The following is an 18,907-nucleotide window of genomic DNA, read 5'->3' as shown; positions in this document are numbered from 1 at the left end:
TAGCTGGTTTCACTATGGTTTGGCAGAGCCTTCGATCACTTGGCTTGCCCAAGTCTGCTATCACTTGATTTGTAAAGCTGCTGCAGTTTCCTAATGGGACAGTTACAGACTAGAATCCATTTCTAAAGTTTGTTGGTTTGGTTTTTAGTGGTTTTTGTTTGTTTGTTTCAGATTGGGTTTTGTTGTTATTTGTTTTTCATTTCATGCTGCATATGAACTATTTGTACATTCAGCTTGCTGAATGCAGAGCAGGAGCATGTTCAGGAATTTGGGAAGTGAACTATGATCAGCAAAGGTCATGAAACCCTCCCTACAGTCCCAGGGCTGTTAGCAGCTCATCATAACAGTTTTTAAGGTGTTCTGTGGCAGGCATTCTCTTGTTTTATGGTATGTATTTTCCTTTCCTACATAATTTTTAATCTCTCTTAACTTAGGTGTAGGCAATGGCTTTTACCTCAGAGAAAGCTCTCAACAGATCAAACAAGGCAAAGAGCTAGTTGTGGTTGTTCAGCCTGAAGAAGGCTCCAAAGAGATCTTGCTATGGCCTTTCAATACTTAAAGGGGGCCTAGAAGAAAAATAGGGACAATACTTTTAGCAGGGTCTGTTGGGACAGGACAAGGGGTGATGGTTTGAAACTAAAAGAGGGAGATTTAGACTAGAGGAGATTCACACCGAGAGCAGTGAAATGCTGACACAGGTTGCCCAGAGAGGTGGTAGAAGCGCCATCCCTGGAACCCTTCCAGGTCAGTTAGAATGAGACTATGATTCACAGATTGCATTAAGTTGGAAGGGATACACAAAGGTCATCTTTTTCAGCTGCCCTCACAGTCAGCAGTGACACTTCCCACTAGATCAGGAAACCCAGGACCATATCATCAGTTCTTGAATATCTCCAAGATGGGGTCTCAACTAAATCCCTGGGCAACCTGTTCCACTCTCATTGTAAAGAACTTTCTCCTGATGTCCAGTTGCTAAATCTACCCTGCTCCAGCTTTAAACTATCACCCCACATCACATTGCTACAAACCATTCTGGACTGTCCTTCCCCAGCCTTCCTGTAGGTGCCCTTCAGATATTAAAATGTAGCTCTGAGGTCTCTCCAGAGCCTTCTCTTCTCTAGGCTGAACAATTGGTTCAGGCTGTCTTTATAGAAGAGGTGCTCCAGCCCTCTGACCATCTAGTTGAAAATGTCCCTGCTGACTGCGGGAAAGCTGGACTAAACGACCTTGAAAGGTCCCTTCCAACCCAAACTATTCTATGATCCGCTCATTTGGATTTGTAGCTTTTTACTTTAAGAGCATTTTGTAAAAACAAACAAAAAACCCCCCAGAAGCCCTTCCAAGCTGCCAGCAGCTTTTTGCTGTGCTGATCAAAGCCCTCAGCTGTGCCATAATCAGAACGAGAGTAACAGATCTGTTTGAATCCATCCAAGTGTCATCTAGTACCACATATCAGTGTTGAAAGATGATTACACAAAGATGAAATAGCTGAGTAAGTATGGATCCATTAGTCTTTGACCACAGGTTGGATTTGTTGCTTTGCATGCAAAAATTCAGCCCAGAGAGAGAGTTATTAGGGCATCTGGGTCTCCAATCAAAAGCTTTCACATGGAAAAATGTATCAGTTCACATTTAAGACCACCAGCACTTCTCTGATGGTTGCTGAGCTCAGACCAGTAGTGCCATGGAAGGACAAGACCTACCCAGACCAGCTCCAAATTTCAATAAATTATATAATGTTTTTCTGTATCTGTCCCTAAGAATGTAAGGAGAAGTGGAATCAGGAAAAAATGATTATTTTTGGTACGAAACCTTTAAACCACTTTCTTAAGTATATTTGGAGAGAGAAATCCCGTAAAAGAAACTGGCAGAGTACTGCATGGAGGCTTGGCACAAAATAGAGAGAAGCACTGTAACTCAGATTTATTTTGACGAATTATTACTGTCATATGAACAAATCTGGGAAAGATTCTGGCCTCAGGAAGGACTAAAGAAACAGCCTACCTTATTTTGAGGTCACAAAACCTGCACTGTTTGAGTAGTGGAGTTGTACTTAACCAGATGTGAACTTAACACATGAAGGCACAGTGGATGGATGTTCTCTGATGATGAACTTGGACCCAGTACTGCTCACAACAACTCAAGGTCCTTAAAAATACACCAGTCTGAGGGAACTTTAGTGTGGAGGAAAGGAGGCTAAGGGGAAACCTCCTTGCTCTCTACAATTCCCTGAAAGGAGATAGCAGTGAGATGGGGGTTGACCTCTTCTCCCAAATAACAAGTGGAAAGACAGGAGGAAATGGCATCAAGTTATGCCAGAGGAGGTTTAGGTTAGACCATAGGAACAATTTGTTCCCCCAAATTGTTGTGAAGGCCTGGAACAAGCTGCCCAGGGAATAGCTCCCCCATGAAATGCAAGATCCCATCGAAATAGTACAAATGGCACTGAAATGGAAACCCTGGTGCATTACTAAGTTCCACTCCTACAAAGCCACTGGCCTTGAAATGAGTACCTCCTCTGAAAAGCCTTCATCTCTAAAACAGGCTTAATGCAGCAAATTATGCAAGATAAGAGGTTATTGCTACTCCTGACAGCACAGCTTGGCAATCAGAAATGGTTTGGGTTGGAAGGGACCTTAAAGATCGTTGAGTTCCCCCATGGGCAGGGACACCTCCCACTAGCCCAGGTTGCTCAAGATCTCATCCAGCCTGGCCTTGCACAGGGGGCATCCACAGCCTCCCTGGGCAACCTGTTCCAGTGTTCCACCACCCTCACTGGAAAGAATTGCTCTCTGATTTCCAGTCTCAGTCTCCCATCTTCCAGCTCAAAGCCATTACCCCTCATCCTATCATTCCAAGCCCTCGTCAAAAGTCCCTCCCCAGCTCTCCTGTAGCCCCTTCAGGTACCGGAGGGCTGTTCCAAGGTCTCCCTGGGGCCTTTCTGTGAGATGACAAGAGTGAATGCAAATGTTGTTAGAAATGTTGCCTTTTCATTCCAGCTCTGCAACTGCCAACCAAAGAGGCGTACATACTAACAGCTTACTTCACGGCTGGTCTAAAAATACAAAAGCAAGTTAAAATTGCTGTAAGATTTTAAAATCCATTTAGTTTTAAAGTTGTTGGGGTTTTTTTAATAAAATATTCAGAGTTCATGCACACAGGAAGACACAAGTGGAGCAAGATGGGTGAGATGACATCTAGGTATTATTTAGAATCATAGAGCTATTAAGATTGGAAGAGACCTTTGAGATCATCAAATCCAACCACTTGCCTAAGAGCTCACAATCCTACCGCTACTGCTAAACTACTACCACTAAACCATGTTAGTAACCACCACAACCTCATGTCTTTTAAATACCTCCAGGGATGGTGATGCCACCACCTCCCTGGGCAGTCTGTTCCAATGCCTGATAACCCTTTCTGTGAAGAAATTTTTCCTAATATCCAACCTGAACCTCCTTTGGCAAAACTTGAGGCCATTTCCTCTTGCCCTGTCAGTTGCTGCATGTGAGAAGAGACTGACCTCCCCCCCCCCACTCCAACCTTCTTTAAGGTAGTTGTAGAGGTCAATGAGGTCTCTCCTCAGCCTCCTGTTCTCCAGATTAAACCACCCCAGTTCTCTCAATCACTCCTCATAAGACTTGTGTTCAAGGCCCTTTATCATCTCTGTTGCCCTTCTCTGGACACACTCCAGCACCTCGAGGTCCTTCTTCTAGGGAGAGGTCCAAAGCTGAACCCAGTATTCAAGATGTAGCCTCACCAATGCCAAGTACAGGGGCACATCAAACACTCCATGTCAAATGAGACAAAGCTGCTCTCCTTTCTTGGATCAAGGAATAACTGAACTGTAAGAATATCGTACAACAAAGACCAAATCTTCTAGTGGGAAATGAGATTGTTGGGAAAATACATCACCCATCTTATAGCCAGTTCAGACCACAGTGGATTTGCTCTAGATCAGAGGCCTGCCCTGGTTTCAACATGAAGCTGGACTGTCTGCTTGTTCTTTCCACAGCTCCCTCCAAGTCATGACTGAGTAGCAACAGTTCATGTGGTTTGGTTAGCTCCAGCCCTGCCATTATGTCAACTGCTACTGTTTTCTGGATCAGTGGCAGCTTCCAATTATTAGCCAGTGGCCTCACTCCAAAGATGAATTTCCCAGAGGCTGATGCATAAAAGAAGTCTGATACTGGTGATGAGCCAGGACACTTGGTTTCCAAATCAAGATAAAACTGCAACCATATTAATACTTTTTTTTTCCTGTGGGATCCTGGTTTTTGGATCTTCCCAGTGCAGAGCTCATCAGTATGGCCTTTTACACTTATGTTTGTATACACCACTGCCATTGTCCTTAGTTCCAGGGCTGAACATTGGCAGAATAAGCACAGCCATCATAAAATATATATGTGCAGACAATACCGAGTAAAATTAGTCTCCATCAAAACTGAACTGTCTGAACACATCTTGGCACTCTTTTATTCTGGGAGTAATTAAGACTGAAGCAAACGCTGTCCAATCCTCTTCTGGAAAACCAAATCCAAGCACTTTACGAAGGCACATCATGAACACGTGCTCCTACATGTTAGTACTGTGTTTCCTAGAAGAAACTCATTAATAAATTCAGTTCTGAAGGGATTACTCATTAGCTGGTAGCAATGTGGAGCTGGAAACCAAGAAAGAGTGCCAAAGAAAGCTTTTGTTTACATATTTCACTCCAAATAAGGGACAGCTCTTTTAAGTAGCAAAGGCTTGGATTTCTTGAGCCAACTGCTGACCTTTCAGTCAAAATAACTTTTCTGAAAACCCTCAAAAAAGTATTTGGGGTCAGCTCTTACGTAGAAGGAATGAACATCTAAGGTTTACAGACAGAGTGTAAGCAGCAGATCGGCTTCCCACAGCAAAAACACATGCTGATCAGAAAACCCTGCTGCCAGAAGTCCCTCGTATGCTCCACTGCAGTATCTTCATGAGATCATGGAGGTGTGTTTGTGTCTTGATAAAAAAACCCAACCAAACAACAACAACCCTCTGGTACTGATTGCATGCAAATAGATCCATAGGTAGAGAAGTTCATGTTCAGTCTGTCTTCAGATGCTCTGTTAAAATGATGCTTTCCTAGGTGGTTTGTTAATGCCCTGATACAACTGATCTGTAAAATGTTCCAAAACCTCACATGGCCATATGCGACTGAAAATAGATTAAATCCTCCTTCCACACACTGCTTAAACACCTCCAAGAATGGTGACTCCTTCACTGCCCTGGGCAGACCATTTCAATGTTTGAGAACCCTTTCAGTGAAGAAATATTTCCTAATATCCAGACAGAACCATTTCCTCTAGTCCTGTCACTTGACACCAAGGCAAAGAAGCTGCCCCCAAGGAGAAGAGGCTGCCTTCTCCTTGCTCCAATCTCCTTTCAGGTAATTGTAGAGAGCAATGAGGTCTCCCCTCAGCCTCCTCCAGACTGAACAACCCCAGATCCCTCAGATACTCTTTGTAGAATGTGCTCCAGACCCTTCACAAGCCTCACTGATCTTGAGGATCTTCAAGTGCAACCACTAACTCAGCATTGCCAAGTCCACCACTAAACCCTGTCCCTCAGCACTAGATCTACGGAGCTTTTAAGGTACCTCCAGAAGCAATGACTCTATCACTTCCCTGGGCAGCCTCTTCCAGGTCTTGACAACTATTTTTGGGAAGAAATCGTTCCTAATGTACAAACTAAACCTCCCCTGGTGCAATGTGAGGCCACTTCCCCTTGTCACTTGACTTGTTATTTGCGGGTAGGGAGCAATCTCTGCCTTGCTACAACCTCCTTTCAGATAGTTGTAGAGAGCAAGGTCTCCTCTCAACCTCCTTTTCTCCAGACTAACCACCACCAGTTCCCTCAGCTGCTCCTTCTAAGATTTGTTCTCCAGACGCTTCACTGGCTTCATAGTCCTTCTCTGGACCCAGTCCAGCACCTCAGTGTCCTTCTTGTAGTGAAGGGCCCAAAACTAAACCCAATACTCAAAGTAGAGCCTCACTAATGCTGAATACAGGGGAACAATCACTTCCCCTGTCCTGGACACACTACTGCTGATACAAGAAATTATCCTGTGGCATCTATCTCCTTTAGACTGATACAATCAAAATGCCTCCTTTATGCTGCAAGGATTCTTGTTTCAGCAGTAGTTTCGACTGTCACCGCTTTATGCAATTAAGCTGAGCCACAGCTCTCTGTGCAGCCCTGAATCAGATTAATTGCCTTATAGAAAGAAATGCTGAACTGTAGTTTCCTTTAAGATGGCAATTTCTTCTCTGTTTTGCTTGGTTGGGTTTTGTTATTTTTTTTCTTTTACATTTGAGATTTACCTGCCCACAGTGTCATTTCAAGGATTTTGGGGTTAAAAGCTCAGGCAATGATGATTGCTTGAAAGAGAAGCCTTCCCTCGTCATCTAAGGTGAATGCTCAAGAGCTCCTTCTTCAGGGGAGTTTTTCTTTTCACAATGAACAGGCTGACGTTGGCTGATCTTTTCACGGCAGCTGGTAGGTGGGGCAGACTGCTCCCAGGGGCAGGAGTAGGTGGGGGTCACCAGCCCTCCAGCTGTGCACTTGGGCCAAGGTTTGCAGTCACTGGACAGACTTTGAGAAAGTACAAGACAACTTCCTTGATACCATATAGTAAAAAGACTACACATAGACCTGTGCTGCTTCAAGGTATAGCCAAGCTTAGCACCAGTCCACTGTCCTTTTCATCTAGATGAGAGCCCTGCCCTAACATGACCTACACTCTGAAGAATTAGTTAATTTTCCCCTCTGATTAATAGCTTATGTAAAATTAGTAGGAAGGAAAAAAGATGTGCTAGTTAACCACCACATCTTTCTTGGCAAGAGGATGTAAACGTTGAAGGCAGAGATAATATTACCTCCCTTGGGCATTTGAGGCTTGGTGGTTTGGAGCACATGCCTTTGATAATCAACATCAGTATCTCTTTCATGTCACTGAACAGAAAATAGGGCCTCTTCAAAGAGTCTAAACTAAGAAAAGAAATTGTTAAACAGGCCTGACTGGGTTGAGCAAGGCTGGAAATTAAGTACCCTGGAGGGGCAGGATTAGAAGCAAGGTCAGCGCTCTCAGACAGGGCAAGGGAGCACGTTAATAGCCCTCTATGCCGTCTCTGAAGTTTGGTTCAGATGGCTGTCACTAAATATCCACACATCCCTCCTGTTCTCCTCCTCCATATGCTGCCCTGGTGATTAGCATTCTGCCTTCTTGCCATAAAATACATGAATGTAGCTGGTGGTCAGGAGATGACTGGCCTCAGCTTTTGAACTGCTATAGAGCCTCCATTATAAAGCTTCACTGAGAATGTGTTTTGGTTTGTTGTTTTCTTTTTAATCCTGACTTTTTCATAATGTTAATCCTCTAGAAGATACTTGTCCTTTATCTAAGACACCAAGGCGTTCAGCAAATGCACATGAAAGAATGACCCTTTGTTCCTTTGCTATCCAGGCTCCTGTGCTTCAAATAAAGGAATTATTTTCTAATGACTCACAGTATTTTTTTTGCCTTAACCCTTCTAGAGACAAGTGACTTGCTGTACACCGATGACATCACTCTCCTAGACATCGAGACAAAATGAACCTGTCAGCAGAAGCACCTTTAGAAAAACACATCTGGTTTTAGTCTGGGCATTTCCAAGGTTTCTAATACAACTGAACTCTCAGTAGTGATGTGCCTGGTTATTGAAGAAGTCTCACAGCATCATAGAATCATAAAATGTTGTGGCTAGAAAAGGCCTTTAAGATCATCGACTCCAATTGTTAACCCAGCATTACCAAGTCCACCATGAAACCATGTCCCTCAGCACCATATCTACACATCTTTTAAATCCTTCCAGGATTTAAAACCCTTTCAGTGAAAGCATTTTTTCCTCATTTCCAACCTAAACCTCCTCTGGTGCAACTTGAGGCTGTTTCCTCTTGTCCTGTTGCTTGTTGCTTGGGACAAAAGACTGACATCCCGGCCCCCCCCACACACACCTTGCTGCAACCTCTTTCAGGCAGTTGTAGAGAGTGAGGTCTCCCGTGAACCTTCTTTTCTCCAGACCAAACGATTTCAGTTCCTTCAGCTGTTCCTCACAAGATTTATTCTCCAGACTCTTCACCAGATTTTCTGCCCTTCTTCGGACATGCTCCAGCACCTCACTGGTGCTCTTGCAGCAAGAGCCCCAAAACCGCACCCACTGTTCAAGTACACCAGTGCCAAGTACAGAGGCACTATCACCTAGTTCTGCTGGCCACACTATTGATGATTCAAGTCAGGATGCTGCTGTCCTTCTTAGCCAAATGGGAACACCAGATTTGTATTCAACCTGCTATCAGCCAACACCTCTAGGTCCTTTTCTGCTAGGCAGCATGGCCTACCCTTCTGGCCTGGCTAAGAAGTGCTGCAGAGAGAAAGTAGGAAGCAGGGGCTGTACTTGCAATGTATCTCCTGAGCATTACTGAGAGCTATGTCCAGGTCCTCAAGTATCTGTCCCTCCATCATTGGCACACTTGGAGACACATATCTCCCAGAGCTGTGTGTTGGTCAAGATGCTAGCTTGGGTAGGGAGCTATGACAGTACATTTCTGCTACTTGCAGTGACAGAGGATGTGAGCCATGGGCAACAGGGGATCCCAGCAACACAATTCATTGTGAGAATTCAATGATACCTCCCAAAACAAAAACAAAGGGAAATGAGGTGATTTGTTTAGGTGACAAGGTATTGTCTTTCCAGCCTGGATTCTTTTGAGTCCAGACTCTTTGCCAAAAGCATCTTTGTGTGTGGTTCTAGTAGTGGATTAGTTTCTGTCCAGCAGAAACATGCATAAACCAGTTGAATACTGCCCACAATGGACAGGAACCTTTGTCTAGCACTTTGGTATTTAAGCAGTGGTATAGTTGGTAGAGTTTAGATTCTGGTGTTGGTAGCACCTGAGAAAATTTGTTCCGGGCTGCAGAGGTCTGGGCATATGATCATAGAGTCATTTTGGTTGGAAGAGACCTTTACTATCTTCAAGTTCAACTATTAACTGTATATTTCTTGAATTAAATGACAGCAATTTTCTCAGTTCTCATGTTGATAAAGAAAAACTAGAGCACGTGAGAGCTAATCTTCCACCACCCACTGCTCACTGGTGCTCTGGCTTGAATTCCTTTGCACATTCTATCCTTATCTACTCAAATATATTGGTTCTTTTTCATTTAAATTATTTCCAGGGGCAGTTTCTTACATTTCATCTCAGACTGCTTCATAAAGACAACAGCCAACCCTTAAGGCTTTGCTCCAGAGGACCTTAAGACCAGAAATGAACATTTCTCCAAGTAACAGGGAGTCAAGCTGCTGAGATGCTCACAACTTTGATGCTGTTTCTGGTGTACTAGAGAGCAGAGCCTGGTAAGCGAGGTCCTACTATAGCTGCACAAAAATCCCACACACAGAGTTGCTTCCAACACATTTCCCATGTGCCCAGCCAGCAGGAATTCCAAGCAAAACAGGAGATTAAAACATTATCTCCAGCAACAGATTGCAGGACTGCCTTCCCACAGCTTCTGCTGCAGCTCTGGAAATGAAGTAACACTGGGGAGTGGTCTAGATGATGAGAGAGTTTACCCCAAGCACAACTGGGCCTGTCTCTAAATCACCTCCATCTAGACTTCATAGGGAGCCTTACTGGGATCTTGACACAGCAGCTATCTCTGGAGAAGACCCGGTGAGCCAGGGAAAAACAGATAGCATTTATGAGAGAACTCCTCTATCCCAGCTCAAAACTGACTGCATGGCAATATTTGTAATTTAAACCAATAGCTTGTTCCCTGCACAGACAGGCATAGAATAGTTTGGGTCGGAAAGGACCTTTATCTAGTTCAACATCCCTGCAGCGAGCAACCAGATCAGGTTGCTCCAATCTGACCCACTTCCAGGGGTGGGGCTTCTACCACTTCTCTTGGCAACCTGGGCCAGAGTTTCACCACCTTCAGCATAAAAATGTCTTCCTTCTATCTAGTTGAAATCTCCCCTGTTTCAGTTTAAAACCATCACCCCTTGTCCTGTCACAACAGGCCCTGCTACAAAGTCTGTCCACATCTTTCTTATTGGTGCCTTTTAAATACTGGAAGGACATAGTAAAGTTTCCCTAGAGCCTTCTCTTCTCGAGGCTGAACAACCTTAACTCTCTCAGCCTGTCCTCACAGCAGAGGGGTTCCAGCCCGTCACATCATTGTTGCAGTCTCCTCTACATATGCCCCAACAGGTCCACCTCCGGCTTGTGTTGGGGACTCCAGGGCTGGACCCGGCACTGCAGGTGAGGTCTCAGCAGAGCAGAGGGGCAGAATCCCCTCCCTCCACATGCTGCAGGATACAGTTGGCTTCTGGGCTGCAAGTGCAGATCTCTGAAGATATCTTCTCTCCATCAGATCTTCATGAACTTTACAGTAATACAGCAAAACATATATTTCACAGTACCTTTTTGAGGTAAGTACTGTTGATGTACAGTTGAGTGTGTGTGAGAGTTAAAGCAGGAGAAACTGAGGCACGATGAAAATAAGTGTGTCTCAGAAAGCCAGAGTGGAATCAGAAACAGACCGGTCCTGAATTTCTAGTGTGTGCTATCACACACACATTTCTCCATGATGAAACACAAGATATCTGATAACCAAACCTTGAGTGCTATTTCAGATTACCTTATGAGGATGAAGTTTCTTCCATGTATCAAGTATCTAGCCCTATTTTAGATACAGTGAGCTCTCAGTCTCAATCAGCTCATGTCCAGTTCACCAGGATCAACGCAGGTCCATGAGGTCAGCAGAACACTACAGGTGGAGGATGCTTCTCTTTTATCCAAAAGGACAAAATGGAATATTTCATAAAGCCATTCCAAGATCAACAAAACTCCTTGGATATTCCTCTCCTACTTTAACAGGAAAGATGCAATGCATCCCAGTGTAGCCTTGACATGAAATTTAGTGCTTTGTTAACCCACTGTTTGTATAGGTTTTTGTCTAAATGGCTGCAAACCATTGCATTTTATTCAAAATGAGCTCTCACTAGAGCCAAGAAACACATTGCTGAAAAGCCAGAAGAGTTGGGGTGACATTCTGCTCAACAAACTGTCTTTCCTGTTGTTCTGCAGGGAGAAAACGTCAGGACATTGCTGTTTGTTTCCTATTTTGACTGCATTTCAGTCAGTGATAGCAAAAGCTACAGCTTCAAGGTGACACTGGATACATACTTTTGGGACAAACAGCATGGGCTCCACAGTACCAAGGAAAGGAATGCAATTAAGAAGGATCTTGATTTATGAAAAGGAGACTGATTAAACCTAAAATAGGCAGACATGTAAGAAGGTATTTAGATACTACCATTATTCCACATAAGGATGGGGTAAGGACTTCTTTTTTTTTTTCATTCTTTACATTTATATTTAAGAGGTGACTCAATAGAATTCAAAGCTACATTCCCCTTCATGGTGCACTTGTTACTACAAACAATACTTGTCTAGTAAAGAGGCCTGTGTTGACAATGACAGGCCTGAATAAACACTCAGCTGGCACATAGGTTTCCATTAGCTCCAGTTTACATGCCTTGTCATGCTTCTCCAGCTGTCATTTGTCATTGGGCTTTGCACAAGCTCAGCAAACACTATTCTTCCACAAACCTGCCCCCATGTCTGTCTTAAGAGAAAAGGAATGGGAAAAAAAAAAAAAGAAAAGAAAGAAAAGGTGGGTTGGGGTTATGAGGACAGCACAATCACTTCTTCTGAGAGGCACTCAAGCTTTGCATGAAAGAGCAGCTTCAGGCCTTTGTCTTCAGACCAAGGGTACAGCCCTGCCATGCAGCCATCTCGGAGGCAGCTCTCCTGGCATAAGGCTATGCTCTGAGGCAGCCAGAGCCCTCAGGTTAAGCATGGCCAAGCTGGGGGGTTGTTTCAGTAGTGCTTAACTGACCACAGAGTTTTGGTGCTACTGACAGATCTGCAAGCCAAGCAGTTGTCAGAATTCATCTGTTTACAGCTTTCACTGACCTGAAAGAGATATATATATAGACTGATATATATAAAGCTTTTTGCTCACATTGGGCTTCTGGGTGCTCATACATATTCCTCAGAGGGTAATTCAAAGGCTGAGCATATCAAGCAGCTTTAGATATACACAGCGTGTACCTGCAAGCACAAACAACCCAAAACATGTAAGGACCTTGGTGTACACCCCATGTCTAAAGCCACTCAGTGACATGTTAATAAGTGTGCTCCAGAGATCGACCCTCACACAAAGCCAACCTTGGGCTCAGGCTGTGGGCTTGTGATCAACATCTGATGAGAAGCTGTAGGACACTTTGTCATTGCTCCCCACCCAGCACAAACACTGCCCTCGGCTCAGTCTGGTTCCAGTTTAGAAGCGGCGACATTTGGCAAGTCAAAGTGACCTCAGCTTCATTGAAACTATTAAACAGCCAGCAGGGATTTACGGGAATAGCAGAAACCAGATGGGAAAGCACCAGGACCGGGGACAGTGGAGCTACAGATCCAAAGGTCATTACTGCTCTGTAGGGAGCTCCTGAGCCACATGTGTGCTAGTCCAGCCCTCGGGCTAAACAGCGGCTGCAGAGCTTGGTGGCCTGGGGAGAAAAGCTCCTTTCCTTCCCTTTTCAGCCTGCAGACAGCCCCAGCCCTCCCCAGGCTGCCCCCACTGTGATGGGCATTTAACCAGCAAAAGCACCTGGAAATCAGGCTGTGCATGTTTGTTTTTATGAGGAGGGGCAAGGGGTTAAGCAGCAAAGCAGAGATGGAAAAGATGACAAGCCAGTTTCATGGCCCCATCCTACTCTTCTGATGCCTCTCCGGCAGCACAAGAGCTGCCACCTCCTCAAAAAGTCCAGGTGGCTGCTTACCACTAGGTCCCAGCTCCTCTGAGCTGCCCACAAAGCTTAAATCAGGGTCAGGGAAATGGAAGAGCAGCTGTGGTCCCCTGGCACTATGGCTTTATAAAAAGGACAGGAAAATAAAACTCTTAAGTTTTGTTGCTGCTTTCTTTGGTGTTAAGAGCAAGATATGGGCATTTTCCAGAGAAGGGTTGCTCATGTGAATTACACGTTACCTCTGCTAGATTCCCATTAAACAGCTAAAATTCAATGCCAGGGAGACATGGCAGGCATGGTTTCATACCCTGCTGCCCCACAGGTATGACAGCAAGCCCAGCACCTCCCACTGCCTGCTATCACCTGGCCACCATGTGCCACCACCAGCTCCCAGTGCTCCACTCATGCCAGCATAGCAGCACTCATGGATGCATACAAACAGGTTATGGCTTTCCCCTCTGTCACCCAATTACAACTGCAGTTGTTAAATCAGCACTGAACGCCCCATTCCCATATTATTGGGGCACTTCCTTGCTGCCTTTCCTCCACCACTACCACCACAGAATCACAGAATGTTAGGGGCTGGAAGGGACCTTGGAAGATCATCTAGTCCACCCCCCTGCCAGAGCAGGATCAGCTATACCAGAATTACCAGAACCACCAGTTACCCTCTCTGCCAAAGCATACATCCCACTGTGTACAAATGATGAAACAGCAGGAGCGCTGCAAAGAGCTGGAGCCATGCAGCCTAGCCCTCAAGGGCAAACTGACCCTGACAAAGAATGCTAGAAAATCCCAAGATAAATCTGTGAGAGTAGCCTTCAAGCAGGATTTGGTGCCACGGCCTCTGTTCATCCTTAGATGTTATTGCCCCTTTGAGCAGGATGAGTATCAAGACGGGGGGTAGTGGCCCTTTCTCATGCTGCAGGAATGTTAACATCCTCCAGATTTAAACGGCGCCATCTGAAGAGCAGTTCTTGTTCTGAAATTAATTTTTCATGTGTACATCATGATGTCCTAAAAAAAAACTTACCAAAATAAAAAAAAATAAAAAATAAAAAAAAAAAAAAAAAAAAAAAAAACTAAAAATGCCTTTGTTGTCCTCCAATCCCAATAAGACTCCCTTCTCCCGTGGCATTTCTCAGCATTGTTGCTGTCTGTAGACAACAAGGTTGCTGTTAAGGTTGTAGGAGCAGCTTCACAAAGTGAAAAGGATTTTTGTTTTTCCACCAAAAAAACAGCAAACAACCCAACACACAAGAGAAAACCAAACCAGAAAGAAGATTTCTTATTTTGTTTTTTTTCTGGGGAGGTGAAGGGGGTAGAAGGAAGAAACAGAAATGTGCCAGGAAGCAATATAAAAAGAAGCCGAGCGTTTTGATGTTTTCTTTTCCCTCCTCCTCCTCCATTCTTGTCTGAATTACAGGGCGTGGCATAGTATTTTCAAAGCATCTTTTACAAACTTTATTTAGTTCAAGTGATTCACATTTCCCGAGCAAGGTTAACCAAGGGGAGGGAAGTTTCTCCCCTTGCCCCCAGCTCTCAGCTAAATTCTGTCACATTGTTCAAAGTGATTGTCAGAAAGGAGCCTTTCCTGATACCCTCCAACTGCACTTGTTTTACCCACTGATGTACAGGGTGGTTTGTTGCTTGTTGAGTCCAGAGAGTGATTTTAAAGCATTTTACACAGTCTGGAAACTCAAATTTGAATAAGACAGATGCACATAGTTAAGATTGAGAACTTCATGGTCAATGCCTACCAGAGCTTGTCATCTTCTTCCAGAAATACAATCCCAGGATGAAAAAGCAAAAAGTTTATAGTGAAGTCACCTGATGTTCTCTCCTAGACTGAGCTGAGCACTCTCTGGTCTCAGCAGGAGCTCAGATCAGATGTACAAGACATGACATCAAAACTTACGTGGAACTTGTAGGCCTGCACAGACACTACCTGAATCTCTAGCTCCAACAGTATGCCTGAACATCATAGGCTGCAAGCTGATTCTGGGCTTGAGACATGCCTCACACTCATCTCCAGGATTATAAAAGTACTAGAGTATTAAGCCCTCCTCAGCTGGCAGGATTTATTCCCTCAATTTTCCATACAATAGCCTATGCTGCTCCTGTTGGTCAAAACTCACTGCTGACCTCTCAGCTCATCACCCCTGCCTCTGGGAGAGTATCCCCAAGATTCACACAAGGGCTGTGTGAGAGATGTGCAGTCACTCACATAATCAGTTTGTAGACTTATAGAATGATTTCAGTCTGAATGGACCTTTAAAAGCCATCCAGACCAACCCTCCTGCAATCAGCAGGGACATCTTCAACAAGATCAAGTCACTCAGAGCCCCAAACCACCTGACCTGGCATGTTTCGAGGGATGGGACATCTACCACCTCTCTGGGCAACCTGAGCCATTTTTTATATAAATCTCCTCTATTTTTAGTTTAAAACCACCTTCCCTTGTCCTGTTGCAATAGGGCCTGCTAAAAATACTGGTCCCATCTTTCTTCTAGCCCCCTTTAAGTCCCAAAAGACTTCAAGAAAGTCTGAAAAAAAACCACCTCTCTCAGGCTGTCCTCACAGCAGGGGTGTTCCAGCCCTCAGAACATTGTTGTGGCCTCCTCTGGACCTGTTCCAACAGGTCCATGTCTCTCCTGAGTTGAGCACCCCAGAGCTGGACCCAGCACTGCAGATAAGGTCTCATCAGAACAGATCAGATTGGCAGAACCCCCTCCGTTGACCTGCTGCCCACGGTCCTGGAGATGCAGCCCAAGAATTAGTACAATCTCTGCACATCTTCTCATCCCTTCTGGCTATGGATTAGAGGGAACAGCAGCAGCCACATCAGGGCTACAGGAGAGTGAGGATATGTACAGAGGCTGGGGAAAAGCCAGACATTCAGTTAAAGCAACAAAAGGTTGAGAGTGTAGGACACAAGCAGCCAAAAAGGGAAAAAAGGTTGAAAAATCCAGTAAACTTTAAAGAAAATCTGAATACTTACTAAAAGATCAACATAGGAAAATTTTACTCTTTCCTGCTTCCTTTTCACTGACTCAAGGAGAAGCTTCAGCTGTCTCCATGAGAAACAACTGTAAGGTCAGGTTTGTTTGAAGGGAGCAAAGAGGAGAGCCTCTGGTTTCTTTCCAAAAATCAGTTTATTTTAGATTCACAATAGGTCAGGAAGAATGAATTGCAATGGATACTCTTCCTGTGTAGCCAAACATTTCTGAGCAGGAACGTGACGTTATCAAAACATCCAAACAAGTAAATAAAAGGAGGCTGAAGAAAGACCCAACCCTCAAACCTTTCTGACTGCAGAACAGTATCACTCCTGCATATGTTCAAGGAGTCAAATTACATTGAATGAGGAGAGGATGGAAATGGTAGCTGGGACTTAGAGGGAGATAGTTACACATCGGAAGAAATATCCCAGCATGGAATGAGACTCTGCCAGTGTGGCTTGGTCTCGATCATCTATTGCAATCCCTTACACAACAAAGGAAATTTTCTACCAGCTAGAAAACTCATAACTCTGCTGAAAGATGCTGAATGCTTTCAGTAATATCTGCAGTCTCTTGTAGATTCAAACCCACCTGGATATTGTGACTGGGCAACCCGTTGTGGGTGACCCTGCTTTAGCAGTGAGGTTGGACTAGATGATGCCCAGAGGTCCCTTCCAACCCCCACCATTCTGTGGATTAGGCCCACAGAATCACTACTGGTTGAAATATTCTGCAGCTAACAAAGGAAAAAAAAAAATATTATGAGATACACAGATCCTATAGAGGGGAAAATCTACTGGATAGATTTATGCTATTATCTACTCCTATCCCTAGTCCTGAGGAAGTCTACCAGGTCCTGGAAACAGGATGGACATATCTCCAGAGGACATTATTTATTTTTGCCTGACATAGAGCTGGATTTTGAATTGGTCAGCAGGCTCTAAGCAGCCCTGTCTACAAATTTATAAAGTATGCCTACTGGCTGCCTGAAAATGGTCTGTGGCCAATGAGGCAACCGCACTGCTTCAAGCACAGGGAGATAGGAGCTGGCCTTTTGGCACCCGACTCTGGATGCCATGGTCCCAGGGCTGTCATTTCTCCATCCTACTGCCATACCAAAGCAATAACCACTGTCTTGCTGACTTTCCAGGTAATAAAGTTGCATTTTTCTCTAATTGCCACGATCACTGATAGTTTATGTTCATCAAGTGACACCAGCCTAAAGTGATGGGCTGCCAGAGGACAAGAAAGTATTTTACCCTCAACTGTTTCTGACGTGTTTGTGTGCACAGTTCAGTTTGCCATTAAGAAGGGCAAATAATGACCCATCTCCAATTTGAGGCTGGATCCCTTAAGTAATAAATTGAAAGCCAATGTTTAAACAAAGAGATGCAACTACAAATTCAGCTTGACACTCTCCAGGAAAAGGGTCATTAGGCAGCAGAGGCCAGACAACCTTCATCTGCCCCTAGGACATTTCTGATCTGCTTTAATGACCACAGACAACATAATTCATCTTTACTCAGCCTAGTTCAAACAACACAAGGGTCTGAAAAAGTCAGGCCAGTTACTGGATATAAGTGCATGAAGACTCTACTCATGCCTTCTTTCCCTTGTAAACCATCACTCAGGTGTGCAGCTTGCAAGCTGCACCACCAAACAACCTCACATCCCTCAAAGGGTGTGTTTTGCCCCACCCCACCCCCCACCCCAGGTGCCAGTATAGGGAAAGGCTGTGGCACTGTGCCACAACCAGGGGGATAGGAGGGGATCTGGAGCCCTTGCAGTGATTCCTCTGAATCAGCATAATCCATGGCATCTCAGATGGCATCATTTGGAAATGATGAACATGAATTTTCTTCCTCTGTCTAGGCTAAATCTTCCCTTTTCCTGCTTAAAACCATCACCCTTTGTCCTGCCACAAGTCTGTTAAAAAGAATTGTCCTGATGCTTCTTCTAGGCCCCCCTGAAAGGTCACAGTAAGGTCTCTCTGGAGCCATCTCTCCTCCAGACTGAACAGCTCCATCCCTCTCAACGTTCCAGCTCTCTGATCATTTTTGTGGCCTCCTTTGGCCCCACTCCAACAGGTCCATTTCTTTCCTGTGTTAAGGACTCCAGAGCTGACACAGTACTCCAGGTTGCATCTGCCAGAGCAGAGGGGCAAAAAATACCCCTGACATTTCATAAAACCATCTCTCTGCCTCTTCTCTTCATTATCCTAGGGTAGAATCCTCAAGCATGAAATAGGATTTCAGCAGATTGTATAATGGTGCCATGTGGCTTTTCCTACTGATTTGAAGATAAACTATTAGTCTCTGAACTGCTAGATGCTTGGATACAAACACAATCCTCCACTTTGGAAGACTACTTACTATTTTCTCCACCCCCCTGAGGCTTTCTGTCAACACTGATAACTCCCATCTAGGATGGGAAAGCACTGAAAATGTTTCCACTTAAGGGTAATCAAATTATTTTTTCAAGAACTTGTAAAACCCAAACAACTCTTCTTTCATCACATTTTCCCAGCATAAGCCAGTAATGTTTCCAGATAGACAAGGAAGATCAGTTACACCCTATGGAAAGAGGCATTTGAGAGAAGGACTTCCTTCCCCCTAAATGGAACTCCAAAGCAGACAAGGGTTGCAATAAAGAAAACAAGGAAACAACACTTAAATTAATAATATATGTTCCTCTTGGGTTGTGGTTATGCTGCCAAAATGCAGAAGATGAGAATTCACTGAGTATCAACTTAGTGGAGTCACAGTAATGGAATAAATGCCTGGTGCATAACTACAGGCCTTATTTTAGGCTATATGCAGAAGCTTCTTGCTGTCCAGACATGTGGTTCTTAGAGCTTTCCCTTTTCTCCTCTGTACTTTACACTTGGAACCTACACATGAATGGAAAATGCTGCTTCATTCCAGAGCACACAGCTGAATGCAAATATTCCTGTTGAAATCCCACTCTCAAATGTAACCTCTCAGCAGTCCCACCAGCTGATAAGGTTCAGTCCGTTCTAAA

This window comes from Dryobates pubescens, chromosome 9 (genome assembly GCF_014839835.1).
Source record: "Dryobates pubescens isolate bDryPub1 chromosome 9, bDryPub1.pri, whole genome shotgun sequence".
Classification (NCBI taxonomy): Eukaryota; Metazoa; Chordata; class Aves; order Piciformes; family Picidae; genus Dryobates; species Dryobates pubescens.
This window is presented reverse-complemented; position numbering follows the sequence as displayed.